The sequence below is a fragment of the Mangifera indica genome, chromosome 8 (genome assembly GCF_011075055.1).
Source record: "Mangifera indica cultivar Alphonso chromosome 8, CATAS_Mindica_2.1, whole genome shotgun sequence".
Classification (NCBI taxonomy): Eukaryota; Viridiplantae; Streptophyta; class Magnoliopsida; order Sapindales; family Anacardiaceae; genus Mangifera; species Mangifera indica.
In genome coordinates this window covers 6,753,194-6,758,917 of record NC_058144.1, presented here as the reverse complement: position 1 = coordinate 6,758,917, position 5,724 = coordinate 6,753,194, and the positions used below count along the sequence as shown (strand labels likewise).

Here is a 5,724-nt window from a genome sequence, read left to right as displayed (position 1 = left end):
AATTAACCGATAATATGTAATAAACATATGATTTCAATTTTATTACACAGTTAAAAGTAAAGTTTTATGATCATAAATTCGGTTTTCCCAAGAACCTAAGCCAGTCACAAGATGGCTCTATGTTTTTTTATTGTCTGGAGAAAGTGTCCAAGACGGCATGGACCACTTGGTGATCACGGGTCCAATTAGAAGTTGAAGGACAAGCGTAGATATTAAGTTGATCATCTCTGCTGACCCACGAAATTAATTGCTTTTACAGTTGTCGGAGAGACAGCTTTACAGCGTCAAGCACGCACCATTCCTAGCTAAAGTGACGGCCATAAAAGTTGAACTGTACATCATATTATACGTGAAAATTTTAATTTTTAATTTTATAGATTATATCATAGTATATATTTTTTAAAATTAAAATAATAAAATATTATAATATAATGAAAAATATAATTAAGATATAATCATTTAAAAAAATACTACAAATATTTTTAAAATTTTTCATACATATCTTTATTATATTATTATTTTATAATATATTATATCGTAAAATATATATTATTTTTTACTTATATTATATTGTATTATATATATATATATATATAATGTATAATAAGATATCGATAATTAAAACTTTAACTTATAAGAGGGTATTTGATTTGAGAAATATTTTATTATTAAAATTAAAAGATTACCTTAAAGATAAATTGATTTAAAAATTGTTAGGTAAAAATTATTACTATATTTGATAAAATTTAATAAAATTATATAGATATAAATAATTATTCTGTTTAATCAAAGATAATAAAAGAACACTAGTATATTATTTTACTTAAATTTCTTTGAGTATAATTATTTTAAAATATTTTTATTTTTATATTAATTAAAAATATGATTATTTTTTCTTAAAAAAATAATAAATAAAAATATAATTATAATAAAAATCAAAATTACTTGATAATTTTTTAATATATAAAAAAAATGATAATCAATTTATCTTTTATATTATCTATCATATTATCATTAATAAAAAAAATTATTAACAATTTTTATTATTTATAAATTAAATAATATAATATAAAAAATAAAAATTAAATCACAAAAAGAATATTTAATTCCCTTAACCAATCGTCCCGGGCTTTCTTCCTCCATTTTGAATAAAGAAGCAATTACTCTTAAAAAATATCCCAATAGTGTTTCCGTAAATGATATGTACTTTGATAAATTGACAGCTGCCAAATGTCACCACTACACATATATCATTTATAAGTGCTGTCAAAATGGCTCTTTTTTTTTTTTTTGAAAGAAAATTATCAGCAAAATAAATCTCTGAATTGTCGACCCAAGCGTCTCTTCATAACCAAGAAAAGAAAATATATTAAAATCCCAACCTTTCTACGTCACTTTCTCAAGTTCTGACTTTTGATGTCAGTCTCTGGATCCATTTGATGACAAAGAGCATTTACAACTTGATTCAACCAATAAATAAATTTGTGAAAGCCTTGCCTTGTCTAAACTATAGCATTTACAAAAAGGCCAAAGGACAACGTCACCCCCAAGTTTTAGTGTATTTTTAAATCACACCAATAAAGTTTGAAAAACCTAAAGTCACACCCATAGCTAACTTCTATTAAAAAAAATAATAGTAAAATCATCATTTCATTAATTATATTAAAATAATATAAAATTTATTATATTTTTTCTCTACAGTTTTAAAAACTAACAATTTCAACTCTTTTTAAAGTTTTCTAACTTTCAAAAATAACATTCATCCCCCCTTCAAAACCTTAGGATTATTTTTTAGACGTTCTCCTATCACCATCTCCAACAACTAACAACAATATTTTAACCAACTACTTATCGACCACCAGATCTTCACTCTTCGATAAAAGAAAAGGCAACGAAAACGCGTCTTCATCAATTCTAGACGAATTGACGAAGATGAGCATCTTTGTCAATTCTTCCGAAATCAACGAAGACCCTTGTCTTCATTGATTAATCTAGAATCGACAAAGATGAGTCTTCGATATATCATCTGAAAGCTTTAGAGGTGGCCGATGATATGATAGGTTGAAGCTCTTTTTCAGGTGGCCAGAGATAGTAGCCGAAGAGCCTCTGAAAAATAAACCCTAGATTTTTGGGAAAAGGGAATGTTACTTTTAAAAATTAAAAAACTTTATACAAGTAAATTTCTTAATTTTTAAAACTGTGGGGGAAAAACATAATAAATTTTATATTATTTTAATATAATTAATGAAATAATAATTTTACCCTTATTTTTTTAATGGAAGTTAGCCCATGAGTGAGACTTCAGTTTTTCAAACCTCATAGGTGTGATTTAAGAATGCACTAAAACTTGGGGGTGGCATAGTTCTTTGGCCTTACAAAAAATGAGAAACAGTGGAATTACTTGGTAGGTAATTATTCATAAGTATGACAGCATTTTCTCAACCTTCCTGACCTTAGACTAGGGCATAATTTTCATAGAAGAAGCAGATATCCCAATCCTCTGTTGTAGAGGAAAGCACAAAAATAATGGATCTCATACTAGGACATGGTTGCGGACTTTTTTGGGAACATACTTAGCAAGCTGAGACATCTGCAGTAAATAAAGGCACCAAGGTTACAAATCAGAAAACATAAAACAGAATCATAACATATTTTCCCCAAAAATGTTCTCAGACTGAGTCAAATGGATAGTTATCACCAAGCCCAGGGTCAATAAGTTTATGCAGATCCTCTATAGGACCAGGTAAATTCAGATCATCAAACTGCAAAAAAAAAAAAAAAAAAAAAAAAAAAAGAATTATAGTAAGAATATTTTCATGGTGGCTCTCTCAAATTCTATTACGAGGGGCATCAGATGAGCAAAACCAACTATAAGCTTGATATGTTCCAAGAACCAATTGACTGATGACTTGAGAGTCAGAGACATAAGAAATTATGGTTATCCAGTTTGAAACTGATTTGTTTGATATATTCAATACAAGATCATTGACCTTTGAGCTCCTCTATTACCACTCTTAGTTCATCAAATAGAGGATTAACAACAAACTTACCAAAGGTTACCAAAAAAGAAAAAAACTTACCAAAGCAACAAGGCCCTTTGATTCAGCAGCAGAACCATTGCCTGGACTATGGCTCCTTTGGAAAAAGTAAGTTCATAGAGGACAACCCTGAAGGCATATACATCTGTCTTGGGAGAAACATCACCATATTGGGCATATCTGCACAAGCATGCCAACAGTTTAATCACTTCTTTTAACAAGAAATACATCTTTTGGAGACGGTAAAAGCCAAGCTCATCTTTTGAAATGAACCAATTCCCTTTTTGTTGCAGTAACTAATACAACAAAGAATAATCAAATTTCAGAACCTAAAAGCTCAAACATGAATACATTTTAAGTTAAAAGCCAACAAAGAAAGCTCTAAATCATGGATAAATAGCATAACAGTCTATACCGGCAAGAACACATAATTCAATAGTCACCTTCACAGGCTTTTTAACTTCAATTCAGCGGAAATAAACTTGAACGTATTTTCTAGGCTCAGCTAAAGCTCTAGCTTTTATGAGGTAATGAACAAATTGAGCTAAGCTTAAATGCAGTAAAATCTGGCTCAGTTCACCTTGATTGCGTCCCTTCTCAGAACTATAGCTCAGATTAACATCTTATAGTTACTAAACATTCATGTAAAGGGCCTTGGCTCCTTGGGTCATATATTTGATTCAGATCAGGGCTGCCAGAAACATCCAGATGAACCAATCCCAAAGATAATTTTCATTCTTCTCTACTACTCAATCTAATCTTGGAAAATTAATAAATATAGGTATCTTACTCTGGAGGCATGTATCCAAATGTGCCCACAAGAGGTGTGGGAAGTGATGCACTTTCAACTTCAGTCACTTTTGTTCATCCAAAATCTGCAACCTGCAACACAAATTATTCAGTAACACAATGTGACAGGCTCTCAGATGTCACCTTGGCTACTGAGACACAACCGTAACCTTTGCATGGTAGTTCTTGTCTATTAATATAATTGCTGCTTTTATGTCGTGATGGATATAAAAAGGAACTGTGTGTTCATGAATACATTTCAAGGCCTTTTGTGGAATTATGTGCAATTTTCACCCTAGAAGACCATGTTAGAGGATCCCTCCCTGAAGACACAAAAAAAATCATCAGCATTGCCTTTTGTTTCTTCCCTAATAGGCAATCATTGGCATTCCTCCTAATACACTGTCACAAGAAACACTGTACACAACGACTTGAGGGCTGGATAGACACCATTTTCATCTGCAAAAGAAGAAATTACAGTTCAGCTAAATTTTTGTTGCTTGTAACTGAAATGGTTACTTCACAATACGCAAATAACAACATGGGTGAACTTGTAAACAAAATTGGAAATTTAAATAATCCAACGTGCTTTATAACATTTCATTAAACATATGTTAAACATCGGATTACCTATCTCCCCAAATGCAATGAAGAAAAAGGATCATCAATAATCGGGTCTTACAAAGCTTAAGCCACTACAAAATAAGCAATCAAACTAACCTTGTCAGGGAAACATATTCGCCTTCTTAATTCCATAAAGATCCTACATTTTCCAATAATTAAGTCAAAATCAGCAATTCACTGTCACATTAAGAGTCCCAGTGTCAGGAATCCCATAGGTATCATAGTTATTAACACTTCTCAAACACTCCGTGGGCAATCTCATCGTAAGTGTCACCAGAACACGTGGCCGAGGAATTCACCATTGATGCAATCATAGGGGAATGGGACGTTGATTCTTACATCGGCAGGGAGACTGTCTTTGTTGGTTATGTTATTGTTGTAACTTAATATCACATTGAAATCGACATCTGACGGTTCAATAAGAGTTGAATGCAGGGTTTGAGCAATGAAGGTGAAGATTGGGCCTTGCCAAACGCAGTAAGAGGCTAAAGCATTACAGCCCTTGCTGCATTGTGATTGGACGGTGACGAAAGACAGTGACGGCAGTAAAGCAGGATAGACGGGGAGGCACATAAGAGAATTGGAACCCTAAAATTGCGGGGATCGAAATTGGCATCTGAACGGGGAATAATTGTTTGTTAGAGAGTGAAACCGTTGACCGGTATATTTCTGAATGGTTAGAAATCAAAGAATCGGTTATGGATTTGAGAAGGGATTCTGTTGAGACTGTCAACTAAAGGTTGAATTGTTTGATTGTCTTATATTGACTGTAAGCAGACCTTGAATTCCCGCGGTTTTCTGAGACGGGCGAGACGCTAGAGGATAGAAAGTGAAGTGAGTAGGTGGTATGGGGCCAAATGAAAGTACAGCCACTTCCGACCCAAATAAGAAAGTTGAAGATCCTCGGCCTTGGCTTATTTAAGCCCAAATGTAAATGAAGCGAGTGAGTGTTGCCGGTTGAATCCCTACCATTTACACTTGCATTCACTTGATTTTTTTACTTACAATTTAGCCATTAAATTATGTAAACAATTTTTATATACAATTTTAGACATAAATAATAATATATTATTATATAATTAAATATTATTTTATTTTTAATTTTTAATTATCTAATCACATAATAATACGTCATTATTTATGCACAAAATTGTATATATAACACATTTCATAATCTATAATTGCCATGTATGTAAATACCATAAGAGTTCTAAACATTTTTCTATAGTGTTATTATATACTTTGTTATTTAATAAGAATAACCACTATAATT

General features: G+C 31.5%; 1 long non-coding RNA gene across 2 annotated transcripts; it reads right to left on the bottom strand.

Annotated features, from left to right (window-relative positions):
- Positions 1-2,365: 2,365 nt before the first annotated feature.
- LOC123223032 lies at positions 2,366-5,319 on the bottom strand. Of its 2 annotated transcripts, none has more exons than XR_006503745.1 (4): positions 4,548-5,319; positions 3,829-4,286; positions 3,081-3,729; positions 2,366-2,762 (listed from the first exon to the last, which is right to left on the bottom strand). It is a non-coding gene; the product is annotated as an uncharacterized LOC123223032 (long non-coding RNA). The 2 variants fall into 2 exon arrangements; XR_006503744.1 differs by having other exon boundaries at positions 3,081-3,218.
- Between the last annotated feature and the right edge of the window lie 405 nt (positions 5,320-5,724).